The following is a 20,014-nucleotide window of genomic DNA, read 5'->3' as shown; positions in this document are numbered from 1 at the left end:
AAGTGTTTTTTACAAGTATTCGTTGTAATAATTATAAGACAACTCTTTGTACATCACAATGTTTACCAGGTTCATTTCCTAATTTCAGGTCATTTCTTAATACTTCTCCTTTTTTATTACACTTTTTCTTTTGAATGCTGAGCCAGACATGATGGTGGCCTAAAGTGAGGAGCTAAAGAAGGACAAATCTTTTTCTGGAAGTTCTTCAAATGACAAGACTTCATGTTCATCCCTGTTGTCCCCAAGGTTATTTTATGCTCACCCTTTGTGGTTTTCTATTTCTGTACTGGGAAGGGAGATTGGCCAAGAGATTGAAGGTTAAAAGACCCTGATTGGTGGATCAAACACCTAAATATAAAAACCAGTACCATAAACCTCCTTGAAGAAAATGTAGGGAAACATTTTCAAGACCTAGTAATAAGAGATAGCTTTCTAAACTTTATACCCAAAACACAAGCAACAAAAGAAAAAATTAGATAAGTGGGAACTCCTTAAAATTTAATGCATTTGTGCCTCCAAAGACTTTGTCAATAAGATGAAGAGACAGCCAACTCAATGGGAGAAAATATTTGGAAATCACACATTGGATAGAGGTTTGATATCTTGTATACATAAAGAAATCATACAACTCAACAACAAAAGAACAAGCAACCCAATTATGAAATGAACTAAAGATATGAACAGACATTTTTCTGAAGAGTCAATACAGATGGCTAAAAAGCCCATGAAGAAATGCTTATTCTCACTAGCTGTAAGGGAAATGCAGAGCAAGACTGCAATAAGATACCACCTCACACCTGTAAGAATGGCTGCTATTAAGCTAACAGGGCACTACAAGTGTTGGAGAGGATGTGGAGAAATTGGGACACATGCACTGCTGGTGGGAATGTATAATGATACAGCCACTATGGAAGACTGTTTGGTGGTTCCTCAGAAAACTAATTATCGAGTTGCCTTATGACCCGGCAATACCACTACTTGGTATATAGCCAGAAGAGCTGAAAGCAGTGACACAGACATTTGCACACTGATGCTTATAGCAACGTTATTCACAATTGCCAAAAGATGGAAACAATCCAAATGCCCGTCCACGGAGGAGTGAATTAGCAAAATGTGATACATACATACAATGGAATATTATGCAGCATTTAGGCGAAATAATGTCTTGAAGCACATGACAAGATGGACGAACCTTGAGGACACAATGCTGAGTGAAATGAGCCAGACACAAAAGGACAGACACTGTGTGATTCCACTTTAATTACCATGGTAAAGGTAAAATCAAAGGTTTATAATACAGAATATAGGGGACCTAGGGATAATGGAAGCTAGAAATTGGGGTGAATGATTAGCTAATGATGTTGAACTTAAATGTAAGGGAATAGATAGAAATGAAGGTGGTTCACTAGTGGGTGTATAAGTAGTATTATAATATTGAAGGTGAACATTATTGAAAGGGGTTATATAGACCCATGTGTCCCTCTGATTAACACTACAAGTTCCTGCGTAAACTACTACAAAGGCACTAGTCTTAAACAAAGAATGTAGGTGCTCTGGGTATGGGGGAAAACTTCTATCACATGCTATGGGCTGTGTTTATCAGGAAAACCTCAACAGTACTGCAGCGACACAGGGATAAGTAATGGGTGGAGGGACAAGAGTTAAGGGGAGATTTGGATTTTCTATTTGGTAAGGGTTTGTTTACTGGTTAGCTTTCTTTTGGGAATGATGAAATTATCTAAAATTGAGAGTCTTGATTGATTGCTCACTTTGAACATTATACATGATGCCCAATAGATGGAGGTGGCTGAAGGATGCACTGACTAAGAAGTAAATTGGTGAATTATGGTGTATACATATGATTGAATATTGTGCTGCTACAAAAAAGGAACAAAGTTGTGAGACATGCAACAATGTGAATGAACCTGTGGGATATTTGGTGCGTCAAAATAAGCCAGAAACAAAAGAGCAAACAGTGTATGGTCTCATTTAGACAATACTTATAAGAAAACAGGGGCCTAGGTTGTAAACTGTTATAGCAGACACATTTAGTCCGGAGCAGTAATTGTTGTTTCTGGATTTTGCGAGGCTGCTTTATATATGTACAACCTGGTATTTAGAGATAAGAATGAAGCCAATCAGATTGAGATTAAGGTAATTCAAAATGCAGGAGTAAGGAAGACATTGCCCGCATTTTAAAACTTCACCTACTCTATGAAACCAAAGGAAGAAAGTTTATTTTGTACAGAACCTACATTTTCTGTAGCACATAATCTAACTCTGCTGTCTGGATAGCTCATTTAAACAATCCAAACACAGGGAGCCCAGAATAAGAATAAGGATCTTTAATCCTGCATAGTTTAATGTAATGCCTGGATATATCCCAGAGTATATTAAGAGGATAGTCAAAAAGTATTGGCAAAGTTCCTTGAGGGATGGGAGAAAAACTGTGAAACTATTAAACTTTACTGCCAGGGAAACCACTGATACTGTGTCAAACATTAGGGCCACCCAAGTCAATAGGCCAAGCCCTTGATCTTGAGGCTTGCTCTTGTGAAGCTTATGTATGTAGTGGAGAAGCTTAGCCTACCTATAGGTATGCATAAGAGTTACTTCTGGATGACCTCTTGTTGCTCAGATGTGGCCTCTCTCTCTCTCTAAGCCTAACTCTGCAAGTGAAATCATTGTCCTGTCCCCTACCTGGGACATGACATCCAGGGATGAAAGTCTCCCTGGTGGCATGACAGATGACTCCCAGTAATGAGCCTGGCCCTGGCGCTGTGTGATCAACAATGCCATCCTATCCAAAAAGGGGAAAATAAGTGTAACAAATAAGGTATCAGTGGCTGAAAGAGTGCAAATAGAGTCGAGAGGCTATTCTGGAGGTCACTCGTATGTAAGCTTTAGTTAGACATTGCTACCTATCATAGCTTGCCAAACCCCGACCAAAACCATTCCTGTCAATCCTAAAGAACACCTAGGGTATTATATAAGACTCTACAAAAGTTCCATGCATTAAGGTAACTTTCCAGAAACCTACAACCTCCAGATAGGTCCCCAGACCAGATAAGTCCTGGAACGCAGAGTGGCATCTCTCCAGAGCATCAACTAATTCCATCCTCCTATCCCATATTATCGACAGCCCCTTACAACGTGAAAAAGTTAGAATAGGCATAGCCCAAATACCCCTAAAGAGTTGGGAGAAAGATCAAAGTTGATGGTGGAGTTATACAGAGAAGGTTGGGTTTAACACCTTATGAGTTCCTCTAAGAGGAACTTACTGATGCTACATATAGCAGGACAATAATTTCCTGGTTTTTGCACATCCTAGAGAAGGCTCACAGAACAGTGATAATCTACTTAATTTTCTGAGACTGATGTTGTGGGGCTTGTGTTCCAAGGGGACACACTCGGTATGAGTTTTGGGGGCACACTCCTCTCAGTTTCACAGTTCTTGAGCACCTACTGTATGCTGGCCACTGTGCTAGGTGCTGGGAATAGAGAGGTGGATAAGACGTTGCCCTAGCCCTTGGAGGATTTATAGTTTCACATGTGAAACTTGTATAGATAGTTTTTAAAAGTACAGTGCTTTATTAGAGGTGTGCATAAGGTGATGCTGAAGCTCAGTAGAAGCACCTAACCCCTTCTTGGAATTTGGGGTAGGGATACTAGGGAAGAGGGATACTAGGGAAGACAGTACCTGGAATTGTCTTGAAGAGACTAAAATGTGAGAAAATGTGGTTTATTTGACAGTTCATTGTTATTATAGATTTATGAGTGGAGTGAGGTGTGATGGGAGATGAAGAATGAGAAGGAGGCAGAGCCAGATTGTGGAAGGCCTACTTTCCACGCTGTGGAGTGTGGCCTTTAACCTTGAAGTCATTCTCAGGAGCAGGGGTGGGGTGGGGTGAGGTGTGAAGAGATTGAAGGCTTTAAGGAAGGGTATGACTTTATGTGAGGACAGAAAGAAAAGATGGGCTGAATAACACTTAATTTTGAAGTGGCACTTTTCTTCTTTAAAGATTTTCCAAAGCTGACATATATGCCCTGAGGCTTCTGTTTGTGTGTATGGTTGTGTGAAGTTTTTTGTTAATCATGAAATTTTTTTTAAAAAACAACAGCCAAAACCCAAAGTACTGAATTTTTTTTTTTTTTTTTTTGGCTTTTTAAAAAGGGGAATTTAATGAGTTGCTGGTTTACAGTTCTAAGGCCGATATAATGTCCCAATTACAATAAGTCTATAGAAATGTCTAATCAAAGGTATCCAGGGAAAGATACCTTGGTTCAAGAAGGCCGATGAAGTTCAGGGTCTCTCTTGCATCTGAGAAGGCACATGGTGAATACAGTCACAGTTTCTCTCTTGGCTGGAAGGGCACATGGCGAGCAAGGCATCATCTGCTAGCTTTCTCTCCTGGCTTCCTGTTTCATGAAACTTCCCAGGAGGAGTTTTCCTTCTTCATCTCCAAAGGTTGCTAGCTTGGGGACTTTCTGCTTCTCGTGGCTACATTGTTCTTCTCTGCTCTCTGAATCTTTTATTCTCCAAAATGTTTCCTCTTTTATAGGACTCCAGCAACTTATCAAGACCCACCCCAATAGGTGGAGATATGTCATCCCCTAATCCATCTTAACAACCACTCTTGACTAAATCACATCTCCAGGAATTTTTAAAATAATATTTATTGTGTGTTTTCCACTGATTCAAAGTTATATGTGTTCATTTTTTAAATGTAGGAAGTACATAAAAGAACAAAGAAGAAAATTTACATTACCAATCATTCTAATAATCAGAGATAATATTGTTAATATTTTGGAACTTTTCCTTCTAAACTTTTTACACACTCACACCCACGCATTCACATAAACACTCACACTGCCATATGTATGCATTTTATGAATTTTGGATCATGTTAAATACATTGTTTTTAACCTGCTTTTTTTTCACTTAACATTATATGGTGAACATTTTTCCAGGCTATTAAATGTTCTTTTACAAAAAGTTTATAATAGCTGTATAGTATTTCATTAAACTTATGTTCACACTGTCTATGTTCTCTACCCTTAATATTAGACTTTCAATTTTTTCCTCTTGTTTTGCTATTATACATAATGCTGTGATAATTATGCCCCTACATAAATATTTGTGTACCTTATTAATTATTTCTGTTGGATGAATTCTTAGCAGTGGTATTGATAAAACAAAGATAATACGTAACATATTTTATCAAATCATCCTCCAAAAATGTTATTCCATTTTTATTCCCACTTGTTAAAAATGATAAAAGGTGGATTGTTTCTCCCCATCTTTGAAAATTTTACGAGTGAAACTTGTATCTCATTTGGTTCTAAATTATTTGATCTTTACTGAAATTAACTATCTTTTCTTATGTCTATTAGTCATTCTTATCTTTTATTAATTTCCTGTGTGTAATCTTCAATTTTTAGTGGTGTGATCTTTTTAGTTTTGACTCTTAAAAGTGTTTATATAGTAAAACTATATTACTATTTGTCTGTCTCTTATATTTTCCCATGTTTTCTTTTTTGGGGGAGAGGGGTGGTGTATAGTCCAGGAATCAAACCCAGGTCTTCTGTGTAGAAGGTGAGCATTCTACCACTGAACCACCCATGCATCCAATTTCCTTTTTTATTCATGGTATTTTAAAGAACATTTTGATACGGTCAGATCTGTTACTTTTCATTTTTGTTTCTTTTTTACTTTTATTCTTAGCAAGGCTTTCCCCACTCTAAGATCTGATATTCACCCATAATTACTTCTTCTTCTTTTACTTTTTACAGAAAAATATTTAACTTTCTACTCTACCTGGAATTTAGCTGATGGACATTTTGAGAAAGGGGTCTAAAATTTTTTCCCAAATAGCTTACCAATTAGTCTAGTATTACTTATTGAATAATTGAGCCTTTCTCTACCCATGACAAAATGACGTTATCCTATATTAAATACTCATGTAAAGCCATAACTTTTTAGGGGTTTGTTACTCTTTTGTTCTAAACAGTCTGTTCTGACATCAGTACCATTTAAAATTATTGTAGTCTTATAATATGCCTAATATTTGCCTGTGCATATTCTTCCTCAATAATCTTATTTTTAAATGTTAACTATTCTTTCCTATTTACTATTCCATATGACATTTAGATATATTTTGTCCACTCCCAAAATAAAATTCAAGTGTTATTTTGATTGAAATCATGGTATATTTATAGTTTAATGAGGGGAATGGTTTTGATATCTCTATTATATTTGGCCTTACCATCCAGGAACATAATATGGCTTTGCACTTGTTTGATGTATTTAAAAAATGTACATTTTCAGAACTTAATTTTGAAAATGCACTTACTATTGATTGTAGATTAGGATAGACAGCTTGTGTATAGACTATTAGGAACTTTCATCTCCCATGTTGTGGATCAGTTGGTATATCACCTGGCCTGATTGGGCAATTTGACAACTGCAAACAAAAGGAAAGAAATTAGTAGGAGAAGATTGGTAGGGTCCTTTCAATATTTAGTCCCCAGTGTTCCTTGGAAGTTTCCAGTTGGACATATCCTCTTAGGTCACTTTGGGCTTTTATCCTAAAAAAGCATGCTGCTTGAGTTTTATTGCTGTTATTGTTGGACTCTATATAGTAATAGCCTAGTGACAGAATTAATCTGTAAGGTAGAAATTACAGTGGGTTTCATTCAATGAAAATAAGTATCAGACTTCTTTACTCTCCATCATACCAGGGTGTGTGTGTCAACATTATAAGACTAGTGAAGAAGGGCAAAGAGACAGAACTTCTGGAATGGTGAAGTGAGAACTTCCATAAATCTTCCCCTCCATGAAAGCAAAGAAAATACTGGAAAAATTTTCAAAATCAATTTTTGTGAAACTCTGAAAATTAACCAAAGGCTGAAATAATCGAATGAGCACTTATACAAGAAAAAAATAGCTGACCTTCATTAAAAACAGCAGGGTGTTGCAACTTGATCTGGTCTTATCCCCCCACTCCATAGTTCCTTGAAAACAAACAGTTCTATAACCATGGTAGCAGTGAAGAGCCTTGCAGCCACTGGAAGTGTTAGACTGGTTTAGGAGTTCCTCAAAAATTCCATCCCTAGACCATTGTCATTGATCTGTTAGGCAGCTCTCCAGAAAAGCCTCATTTGTAGGGTGTTTTTGAAAATGATCAGTGGCAATTGTTTAACATCACAAGTGCCTGAAGTTATGAAACTAGTTGAGGCAAACAAGGGCCTGGTCCCAAACTTAAAATGAGGATCCAGAGAATGAGATGTCCACAGGGGACACTGAAATACTTTGACATATTCCTTGGGATACAGAAGGCTGTGCACATATGCATGGCTATGCACATGCCCAGGAAATACTTGAAAGAAACGAAGTTTCTCATATCTAGCTGAATTGAGGCCCTGCGCAAGTAGGAAGTGAAGGCTAAGGCAGAGTTTGGATACAGAGACACAGGCATGCGGAGAAAAAGAAAGCCGAAATTGAAACGAAACAGCTGCAAACCAAGCAAGGCCAAGACTTGGCAAGAGGCAAAGAAGAATTCTTCGTAGAGTCATGAGAGTGAGCATGGTCCTGTTGATGCCTTGATTTCAGACTTCTAGCCTCCAGAATTGTATGAGAGAAAATTTCTATTGTTTTTCCCACCTAGTTAGTGGTACTTTGTTATGACAACCCTAGGAAAATGATGTAACAATCTACAAAAATTACATTAAAACAAAAAAATCCATTTGTAATTATATGAAAAATAATAAAATAATGAAGAATAAATTTTAAAAAGAAGTGCAAGATGGAAACATTTGTTATGGATTGAATCATGTCACCCACAAAGACATGTTCATGTTCTAACCCCCAGTTCTGTGAAAGTGAACCCATGTATAAATTGGGTCTTTGAAGATATTATTAGTTAGGATGAGGTCAAATTCAATCCAATATGACTGGAGTCCTTATAAACAGAAGAGATTTGGACAGTCAGGAGGACACTGATTGGGAGAAAGATGGCGATGTGATGGAGGCAAGAGATTGAGTTAAGGATTGCCTGTCAGCCACCACCAAAATATTACAGACTTCAGAGAAAGCGTAACCCTACTGACATCTTGGTTTTGGATGTCTAGCCTCTAGAACTGTGAGACATAAATTCCTGTTGTTGTTTATCTATTGATCATTGTTTGTTGTTTATTATTGATCCTGTTGTTGTTTATCTATTGTTTATCTATCTGATCTAACAAACTGGTCTGTGCCATTTTGTTACATCAGCCCATGGAAAACTAAGATAATTCTGATGAAAGAAATTAAAGAATATCTCAATAAATGGAAAAATGTCTCATGTTCATGGATCAAAGGACTTAATATTGTTAAGTGGCAATACTCCCCAAATTGATCTATAGATTCAATACAATTCCTAGCGAAATCCCAATTGCCTTTCCCCCCCAGAAATTAACAAGCAGATCCAAAATTCATGTGGAGAGGTGAGGGATCCAGAACACCCAAAACAATCTTTAAAAAAACCTGGAGGATTTATACTTCTCCTTTTGAAAATTTACTACAAAGCTATAGTAATCAAGACAGTGTGCTTTTGGTGTAGGGTAAACATAAATGTCAGTGGAACAGAGTTGAGAATCCAGACATAAATTCATACATATATGGTCAATTGATTTTCAAAAACTCATAACAATAGAATGAGTTAAGGATAATATTTTCAGCAAATGGTGCTGGACAACTATATATCCATGTGCAAAAGAATGAAGCTGGAGGTGGATGCAAGGATAGTTCAGTGGTAGAATTTTCACCTGCCATGCAGGAGACTTGGGTTCAATTCCCCACCCATACACTTCCCAAACAAACAAGGAACAAATAAATGAAAAGCCAAAGAGAAAATTCAGCAAACGGTGCTGCAATAAGGGGATACTCACATGGACAAAGAATGAAATGTGACCCCCACCATACATCATACAAACAAAAAGAATGAAGCTGGATACATTCTTTGTGCCATAGACACAAACTCAAAATGGATCATTGACCTATATGAAAGAGCTAACACTATAAAACTTCTGGAAGAAATCATAGCAAATTCTAGGTGACCTCAAACTTAGCGAAATCAGTTCTTAGATATGACAATTAAACCATGAGCAACAAAAGAAAAAATAGATAAGTTGGACTTCATAAAAATAAAAACTTTTGTTCTTTAAAGGACACCATAAAGAAAGTGAAGAAATGATCCACAAAATAGGAGAAAATACTTGCAATCATACATCTGAGAAGGGACTTTTATTTAGTATACATAAAAAATTCTTAAAATTCAATGATAAAATACAGCCCAATTAAAAATGAGCAAATAATCTGAATAGATATTTCCCCAAAGCAGATATACAAATGGTCAATAAGCACATGAAAAGGTGGTCAAGATTGTCAGCCATCAGGGAGATATAAATAAAAACCATAAGGAGATACTACTTCACATCTATTAGTAGGTCAAAATAAATAAGGCAGACAATAACAAATGTTGGTGAGGACGTGGAGAAATTGGAACCCTTATATCTTGTTGGTGGGATTGTAAAATGGTGCAGCTACTTTTGAAAGCAGTTTGGCAGTTCCTCAAAATGTTAAATATAGAGTTAACATACAGTTGAGGAATTCCACTTTTAGGTATATACCGAAGATAAGTGAAAATGTGCCCACACCCAGATTTTTTTTTAAATTTAAATAAAAAAAAGAAAGAAACATAAACATTCTTAACATATGATCATTCTGTTCTACATAAATAATCAGTAATTCACAATATCATCACAAAGTTGCATATTCATCATCATGATCATTTCTTAGAACATTTTCATCAATTCAGAAAAAGAAATAAAAAGACAACAACAAAAAATTCATATATACTATACCCCTTACCCCTCCCCTTTACCGATCACCAGCATGAGAATGTTCATAGCAGCATTATTCACAATATCCAACATATGGAAACAATGCAATGTATGTCAGCTGATGAATAAATAAATAAAATGTGGTTTATCTATACAATGAAATATTATTCAGCTACAAAAAGAATGAAATATTGATTCATGCTACAATAGAGGTGAACCTTAAAAACATTCTTCTAAGTGAAAGAAGTGAGTCATAAAAGATCATATATTTTATGACTCCATTTATGTGAAATACCCAGAATAGGCAGTGCTATAGAGATACGAAATTGATTAGTGGTTGGTTTCCTAGGCCTGGAGACTTGAAAATGGTGAGTGACTGCCAACAGGTATGGGGTTTCTTTTGGGCATGATGTGAATGTTCTACAGTTGATTTGGTGATAATTTAATAACTCTGTGAATATATTAAAAAACGTCGAATTGCTTGTATGCCTTAAATGGGTGAATTGTTTGACATATGAATTATATTGCAGTAAAGCTATATATAAGATATATATAAGGTATATGTGTGTGTATATATTTATGTGTATACACACACATATGAAATGTGGTGCTAATGCATGCCACAGCATGGATGAACTTCAAAAACATTATGCTAAGTAAGAAAAGCAAGTCACAAAAGACCACATATTGTATGATTCCACTTATATGAAATGTCCAAAATAAAATCTATAGAGATAGAAAGTAGGTTATTGGTTGCCTCAGATTTGTTCTAATTGTTAAATGGTTGCCTAGGGTTGGAGTGGTCATGGGGGAGAATGGGATGTGACGACTAATGAGTAGGGTTTCCTTTTGAGGGGGGTGAAAATTTTCTAAACCTAGAATGTGGTGATGGTTGCATAATTCTGTAAATATAGTAAAAACCACTAAATTGTACGTTCTGGATGAATTTTATGTTATGTGAATGATGTCTCAATAAAGCTTTTTAAATAAAAGTAGAAATAACAAGGGACAGAATAAGAATTTAGCAGAGCAGGAGGTAGGGATTGAGATGATACCATAAATCTTGAGCAAATGCTTAACTCCTTTGGGCCTATCAACATCAGAGAGTTGGATAATTAAATGAGGTATCTTTAAAACACTTGGCTCAGTAGTTGTCATACAATAGTGTTATAGGCCATCTAGAAAGAGGTAAAATACTGAGTGGCCGGTTGCTAAGGTGGAGAAAAACATAGGTGAAATAGATTCAAGTGGGTACTGAGGATCCAGGGTCCAGGAAGTCAGAGTCAGTAGAAAAACACAAGTGTAGGGTTGGTGCCCATTGGTCCCTAGGGTAGGTGCCTTTTATGATCTCTCGATACTGCTTGCTGGGTTTGGTTTGCCTGGTGGTGGGCTCATCAAGTTATTGATTTTAATTAACTAGAGACAAAGGCCTATAGGTGAACCTGCCCTTAGGTGATAACTGGGACAATGCTACTAGGATTATTTTGCACACAAGTCCTGATTTTTCTAGATAATTTTTCCATCAGACAGGAAAATATACTATCTGCCATATATTGCCCTTCCTATGGCCATCAAATTAAGAAGTTCTGCATTTTCGTGAAGTACAGTAAAAACGTTATGATTTCTGAGCTGAGATTTGTCTTGAGATAATCTTTTCTAATGTGTACTGGTGATGGAGTCAACCTTCATCCATTATTCACCCCATTTACCTCTTCCAGAAAATGAAATTACAAGGCCATTGGTCCCATTCTTGGAACCATCCAGTCTATCCCCTTGGTTTTCCAATGACAACTGCTTACGTGGCCAGGTTCTGCTAGGTGTTCCAGGGTAATTGCAAGCTGTTTAACCCTTGTTCTTGAGCTCTTGTCTGAAGCCAAAGTAGCTCTTTCCCTTTGCCAGTTAACTTAATGAAGTTCTTCATGATGGCTCCACTGAGGATTGGTAAATTTAAGAAGGAATATTGAAACCAATTAAATTTCTGTCTTGGAAGAACATACATAACTGGTGGATTGAGTACTACCAGTAGAGATAGCAGTAGCTTAGAACATTGGTTATAAAGGATCATAATACCACTGGAGGGAAATGGGAGGTAGGTGGGGTTCTGGAGCCTTGCAAGTTGGTGACAAGAAGCCTGCTAGTTTAGTAAATCACTTCTACCTTGCACATGGTGGTGCTTGTATTGAAAGGCTGACAATACAATAACTTTCTCAATTATTCTCTGAGAATTTTGTTCTTCCACTATTATTCTTTGTTGGTTTAAAATGAGTCAGGATTTTGAGGATTCTTTAGGAGAAGTTATAGGCACACTAACCACTTGAACAAGATTGCTGAATCTGTCAGTTTTCCTGACAATTAATACTATTCCTGAGATGTGGTATGATGGTTTTGCAAATTTATGTGGCAGTTTTGATCATAAAATTTTGGCTTCTCTGGGATGCGACAGCTTAGTATGTCTTGGAGGCATGTACTGCATTGAAGCAGGAAGTTCTTCAGAGTTCTATGAGGAAAAATCAATTGTTGGGAAGAACATGGAGGTGCTCTGTGAAGTGCTAAAACAAATTTGATAAGACATTAAAAGTAGAGAGAAGAGAAAGACATTCTGGAAGCTGGTGTCAGGTAATAGCCCAGTAATTGAGTTTGTGCTTGGTGGAAAAAGATACCAAAGACATTTGTAAATGCTCCTGGGAATATTTCAGCCTAGTTGACACACTTTGGTAATTGATTCTTTTAAATAGTTGAATGCCTTGGAGGAAATGAATAGTTAATCTCTGCTTCTCACTTCAGGAAGAAGTGAAGAGTAGCTAAATGAAAGAAGAAACAGTGCCATGTACCTCTAGGTCCATGACCTAGCTTCTCTGGTGATTCCTGTTGCCGGTGGTCCTTAACTTGTGACACTTCTTGTATTGAATGGGGCACTGGGCTCATTTATTAAGATTATTTAGAAAAATGTAAAGTCTGAGCAGAAAGCATTATGGTTGAATTCTTTGCATATAGCAAATACTGCTTGTTGTGTCTCAGAAGTAGAAAACTAAATAATAAAGTGAATTAGACTCAAGTAACCCTATGAGGTATCATTATTATCTCCATTATACAGATAAGGAAACCATACCTCAGGGAGTTTAGGTAATTTTCCAAAAGTCACACAATGTATAAGTGATAGAGCCAGAATTGGAACCCAGGCCAGTCAGATTCTAGAGCCTCAATTTTTTTTTACTTTACGTGGGCAGGCACTGGAAATCGAACCTGGGTCCTTGTTACAACTTAAAATTGCCAAAGTCTCAGACCGATCTGGTTCTTTATGAAGCTTTGTTCTTAACCATTAGAGTACTTGATTTTAATGGGCTACTTTAGCTTATATTGGATCTTTCATTTGCTACTTGAATTTTACCAAGGGTAAGGCCTTTGCAAAAGCCACAAACACACAAGGGTTGGTTCTGTCCTCTAGTCAGCTTTACAAGGTATCCACCTCCAAGCCAACACTTACTATTGCCTTCAAGGTTTTAAAAGTGCTTCATAAAATCTTATGGGCAGGAGCTGCCCAGTAAGCTATTAGCAACTGAATTCAAAATAGTTTATCAGCACAAGCTGGGGAGATGAATTGGATGCTGAAGGGCAAAGTGGGTTTTGCTGAGTTTGGAGAGTGAAGGGGAACCATCTAAAAGTTTGGTGGATGAAAGAAATTAGGAAAGGATTATATTTGACTGGAGGAATGAGTTCCTGTGGGGAAAGGAATAATTCTGAATATTCTCTAAAACACTGTTATTAATTAATTTTTTTGTGCATTCTCCTAGTGTTTCCTTCTGCATATACAGGCAAATATGGATCTGTGATTACCCCCCACCTTTTTAAAAAACACAAACGGTAGTGTAGTATACACACACCATTCTGCACTTTGCTTTTTTCACTTAAAATGTCTTGGAAATCTTTCTGTGTCAATATAGAAACAGCTTCTTCATTCTTTTTGACAGCTGTATAATATTCTGTTGAAGTTGGTATATACATTTTTTTCCTAAATAAATCCCTGTTAGAATTTTGGTCATTTCCAACATTTTGGCTTTATGTGTTTGCAAGTATATCTGAAGGATAAATTCCTGAAAATGGAATAGCTGGAACAAAGGGTAAATCCATATCATTCATATGAGGATGCCTTCCTATATAGCCTCACCAACATAGTGCGTTATCATACTTTTGATTTTTACTTCTCTGGTAGATGAAGTGGGTATTTCGGTTGTTATATTTTGCATTTATTTTATTATGAGTTAGGTTGAAAATATTTTCTTATGTTTAAGAACTACTTGTGTTTCCTTTTTGGTGAATTTTACATCCTTTGATCATTTTTTTTTCTGTTTAGTTGTTGACCTTTTAAATGGGTAATGATCTTTAAAATTTGAATCTATAGAGAAGTCTTCCCCTGACAATGTAAAAAATTGGATACAGAACCCATTGCACTCAGTAAAAATACAGTCTTTACACTGTTAGAAGCAGAGCTGGGTTGAAGTGAGAGGACCTTTGAGAGAGGTTGACCTCCTGAGCACAATCACCAAATGGGTTGCCTTTTCGACAAATTTTGTAAAGCTTTGATGCTGGCTATGATGAAAAGACATCAGATGAAACAGTGTGAAAACAAGACATATGGAGAAGGTGGGCAAGGATGGCAGATGTTCATTTCCCCTCCACCTAACAACCCAGACCAACATAGCTTCACCCACTGGCTCAGTCCCCTACCAGTTGGAAAATGGCTACACTTCTATTCATTGACTTCTCTGTGTGGGTGGGAATTCTATGAGTAATGGTAGCTTCAGGCCAACACTGGCAAATCTTACATGGTGAACACTTAATTTTCTTTATTTTTCAATGTTTTAATATATTTTATTTAATTTGATATGTCCAAAATATTATCATTTCAACATATAATTAAATGAATTATTAGTGAAATATTTTACATTCTTTTTTCACGTTAAATCTTCAAAATCCCAGTGTGTATTTTACACTTACTATGTATCAAAATTTGCACTAGCTGCATTGCAAGTGATCAATAGCCATATGACCTAGTGGCTGCCATACCGGCAAAGGAGAGCTATTGAAGGATTTTTTTTTAAGTAGCTGTTTTAAAAATATTTTACTTTACATGGGTACAGGATAGTTCAGTGGTAGAATTCTTGCCTGCCATGTGGGAGACCCGGGTTCCAATTCCTGGCCTATGCACTCTCCCCCCACACACAAAAATTCAACAAATGGTGCTGCGATAACAGGACTGTTACATGGCAAAAAAATGAAATCTGACCCCCACCATACAGCATTCAAAAAATTTTACTTTAAAATAGTTTTAGCTTTAAAGAATAGTTCCTGTATACCTTTCACCCAGTTTTCCCTATTGTAAAAATCTTATATAGCCAAAGTACCTTTATGAAATCTAAGAAACTAGTATTGATATAATACTACTAACTAAATAACAGATTTTTTTTTGGTTTCACAAATTTTTCATGATGTCTTTTTTTTTCTGTTCCAGTATCTAATTCAGTATACAACATTCCCTTTAATTAAATTTTTAAATTCAAGTCATCTATTTACATCTCTTAAATGGTTAAATATACTACCCAGCCTCATCCCTCTCCCATTCACAATTCTTGCTCCCCTGAGGCCATCACATTAAACTTGTTTCAATTGTTTTTTCCCCCCCTGATATATATCATTGTATGTCTAAAGAACATATTCATTCTGTGATTTTTTTATTTTTAAAATTTAGACATTATTTATGGATTTTCTACTGTAGAAGTAGAGATTTAGTTTACCCTGTTCCATCTTCTAATATAGTTCTATCATCATGTTTTGTTAAATCAATAGTTAACGTTTGTTACTGTGATCATGTAAATATATTTTAGAGCTGAGCTATGCTTGATTACATTTTCTCTCTTGCACGACCTTATGTTTGCTGTCATTTTTCTTCTTTTATTTGACTCATTTCTAAAAATTATTGCTTAGATTTTTATGTACCATAGTGGATTCTTAGTGGAACTGACAATCAAAATACTGTTTTGGAAGATAGGCATGGGTACATGTAGGGGGATAAGTCAAATCCTCATTTTGCATAGTAGGAAGTTGATAGGTAACATGTTCAATGTAAAAAATCAAGAAATTGAATAATAAGAATGTTCTTTAGATACACTGATTTGAAAGTGATTCCTTTATAGAAACAGGAATCATGAATGAGGGAGGGATGAGGCTTGGGAATACTATTTTCTATCAGTTTTATTTTCTTCTTAGAGCGCTCTGTCCCTCTCCAGTCTAGATGTGTTGGTCTTTAGGTGTGCAGTAGAGCTGTTATCCTGGAACTTCCCTTCACCACCTTCTAGTGCTATTCTTGCTTTGCTCTTGAGTTAGATATTTCTTTTTTTGCCTTCCATTTCTGTCTTCCTCTTTCTTGTTTTACTCCCTCATTTAGATGAACACAGATATCTAGGGTTATCTGAGAAAGGTGTATGAGGAGTAATTATTTTGGGAAGTAGCATGTCTGAAAATGTCTTTATCCTACTCTCACTCTCAATGATTAATTTGGTTGAGTATAGAATTATAGGTAGGATATAATTTTCCCCAGTAATCTTTAAAGATTTTTTTTCTCCCTTTTCTTCTAGCTTCCAGGGGTGCTGTTGAGAAATATGATTCTGTTCTGATTCCTGATCCTCTGTATATAATTTTTTTTCTCTCTGGAAGGTTTTAGGGTATTCCATTTATCTGAAGTGTTTTGAAATTTCATGACAATGTGCCTTGGTACATCTCTCTTATCTGCTAAATCAGTTATTACTTAGTTATCCGCTTGCCATAGTTTCTAAGGTGCTTACTTATCTTGTCTGCTGTCATTTCCTTTTTACTAATGAGTTTATGCCTTTTATTCATTTACTGTTATTTTAGTGGGATTTCAGGAGCGAAATAAATATGTGTTTAGTTATCTACATTTAACCAGAAGTCCAAATATTTGATTATAAGAATTACTCTCATATACAAATAGCAGTTGATTCTGGACCTTAACCAGTGTTTTCTAACTGCCGGATGCTCAAAGATAATGCCTGTATGAGTGTTGGCATGTTTTGGTGCTCTAGATGCTTAAAATTTCAGAGCTGTCCTAGACAACACCAATCCAACTGCCTCGAAGTGAACAATTGAATAATTTCTACTTTCATGTAAGCCTGTGATTTTTCTCTAAAGGTACAAAGGACAGAACTGTGGCATGCTAGAGATAGAAGAGTATTTATAGATCACTGATCATAGGATTTTCCAAGTTGTGATCTATGGAGCATTTGTTCCTGAGAGAAAAGGTTTTTATGGTCAGATAAATTTGGGAAACTTTCCATAGTAGAGCTTCACTTTGAGATTTCACAGAACATATGTTTATAGTCTCTGAGAAGTCTGCAAAGCCTTCCATTTCTAGCATACGACAGACTTTGCTGAACTGGCACAAAAGGAAGGATGCTACAGAGGCCAAAAAGTTGTTGAAAACAGGAGGAATCCTGGAAGGTAAATTAGCCCTCGATCTGTCTTTATTCCTGAGGGTTATTCCTGAACTCTGGAGAACTTGAGCTCCCCTTAAAAGCTGCATGAAAGTGGGGAAAAGGAAGTGAAGTCTAGGGTCAAGATGGACAGTCATTATAGACAACCCCTGAATAAAGCTGGGAACTCAAAGGCCACATTTTCAGGGTGATGCTGAATGATAGTCATAACAATATTTTAAAAATAGGCATTTTTAACTAAGTTCCCAGGTGATGCTGATGCACAAGCTATTACCATTGTAAATTAAACTGAAATAGTGACAGCCCATTATATGGATTGTTATTCTTGTTCACAGGACTTCCAGGAATATAGTGTAATGCGATAGGCTGAGTTCACCCCTGCTCCAAGGAACAACTAGAGAAGTGTCAGAAAAATGCCTGGGATAACAGTTCCAGGGTGTGAGTGACCTGAGAGTGTCTTCTACACTATCTAGGGAGGACCTGGATGAAAAAGCTGAGGAACTGGGACCTAGAGAATGGGTTGAGTGAGTTCCGTTGGGACTCCACAGGAGTCAAGAACCCACATCCAGGAAAGTGCCTACCCCCAAAGCTAGCTTGGGAGATCAGCCACTGAAGCTCCACAGCCCACAGCTCCCTTGGGGAACCCAGAAGCCAGGAAACTTGCTTTCCCTGCGCAAGAGACCATCCTGCTAGTGCACAGAGCTTACTGCTTCCCTTTCCATACGGAGGCCTCAAGCCCTAGTAGTGAGCAGAAAGGGAGGCAGGGACAAGGAAGCAAGCCATGTCCAACACTACACCCCATGCTCTGTCCCGCCCCCTGGTACCCAGGCGGCCATGTGTACCATGCCTGCACCCACAGACTGCCCCACCCCTATGCCCCACAACCCCTCTTCCCACACCCCATGCCTCCAATCTGTACCCCACACCATGTCTACCCAGCAGGCATTTCCAGGTTGGCCATGGACAGTCCCACAGACCAAGGTCATTCCAAGTGGGAGCCTGGGGTTCAGCAGTCCCATCTTATCTTGCTCACAAGCAGAATCTCCACTGAGGTACACATGCCCACCCCCCAAACCCAGGATTGGCAGTTTTCAGCACACACCAGGACCAGAGGGCCTCATTGGGATTATACCAGGTCTTCATCCAGCTCATGCAGCTGCTGCAGTCAGGGAGAGCCAGGCTTGAGGGGAAGAGGAGGCCTGAGAGCACCATCTATTGGGAAGAAATGGAAAGTGCAGTCTGGGAAATGCCTGTCTGTCTAGCTTCAAACATATCCTAAAGTAGAATTGTATCCCCTGCATATGGTCTGGGACTTGGTTTGGTGGGCAATTTTCCTTCTTCATCTCCAAAGTTCTCTGGCTGCATGGGCTCTAAAGCTATTTGCAAAATGATTCCCTCTTAAAAGGCTCCAGTAAGCAAGTCCCACCTTTAATGGGTGGGGACACATCTCCATGGAAACCATCTAATAAAAAATTACCACCCCCAATTGGGTGGGTCACATCTCCATGGATAATAAAAAAGGTCCCACCCAGCAATGTTGAATGAGGATTAAAGACATGGCTTTTCAGGGGTATACAATAGATTCAAACCAGCACATTGAGGGAGAGAATAAAATTTTCACAGATAGACAAATGATGAAAGAATGTGTCAACAACAGCCTGGCCCTACAAGAGATACTAAAGGGAGTTCTGTTGGCTGAAAAAAAAAGACAGAAGAGGTAGGTCTGGAGGAAGGCACAGATTTGAAGAGTACCAGTAAGGGTAATATAAAGGATAAAAAGAGAAAGGGGGAAAAGAATATATGGATCTGACAAATAAAAACCAAGGGATAATATGGTAGATTCAAGATCTGTCTTTACAGTAATAATTTTGAATATTAATGAACTAAACTCACCAATTAAAAGATACAGATTGGCAGAATGGATTAAGAAATATGATCCATCCATATGTTGTTTGTAAGAGTCTCATCTTAGACCCAAGGATACAAATAGATTGAAAGTGAAAGGATGGAAAAAATGTTCCATGCAAGCTGTAAACAAAAGAAAGCAAGAGTAGCTATACTAACATGAGAAAAAAATAGACTTTAAATGTAAAGACATCACAAGAGACAAGGAAAGACACTACATATTAATAAAAGAGAAAATTGACCAAGTAGAAATAACAATCATAAATGTTTATATTCCCCATCAAGGAGCTTCAAAGTTCATGAGGCAAACATTGGAAAAACTGAAGGGAGCAGTAGACGTTTCAACAATAGTGAGAGACTTCAACACACCACTTTCCTCTATAGATAGAACAACCAGACAGAGTATCAACAAGGAAGTAGAGAACTTAAACAATTTGATAAATGAATTAGACTTAACAGACCTGTTTAGATCATTACACCCCACGTCAACAGGATATACATTCTTCTCTAGTGCTCATGGAACATTCTCCAGGATAGATAATATGCTGGGACACAAAAAGGTCTTTATAAATTTAAAAACATTGAGATTATTCAAAACACTTTCTCTGATCACAATGGAATGAAGCTGAAAATCAATAACCACCAAAGAAACAGAACTTTCAGAAGTATATAGAGATTAGATAATGCGTTCTTAAACATTCAGTGGGTCAAAGAAGAAATGC

At 37.1% G+C, this 20,014-nt stretch overlaps 1 long non-coding RNA gene across 2 annotated transcripts in view; it reads left to right on the top strand.

Moving 5' to 3' along the window:
• LOC143670532 (uncharacterized) overlaps positions 1–20,014 on the top strand; it is a 582,670-nt gene that overhangs the window by 160,468 nt on the left and 402,188 nt on the right. The gene's annotated exons all lie outside the window — the stretch shown is intronic.

Source organism: Tamandua tetradactyla, chromosome X (assembly GCF_023851605.1).
Source record: "Tamandua tetradactyla isolate mTamTet1 chromosome X, mTamTet1.pri, whole genome shotgun sequence".
In the NCBI taxonomy this organism is placed as follows: domain Eukaryota; kingdom Metazoa; phylum Chordata; class Mammalia; order Pilosa; family Myrmecophagidae; genus Tamandua; species Tamandua tetradactyla.
Note: the sequence above shows the minus strand (reverse complement) of the source record. Positions and strands in the feature narration are given on the sequence as shown.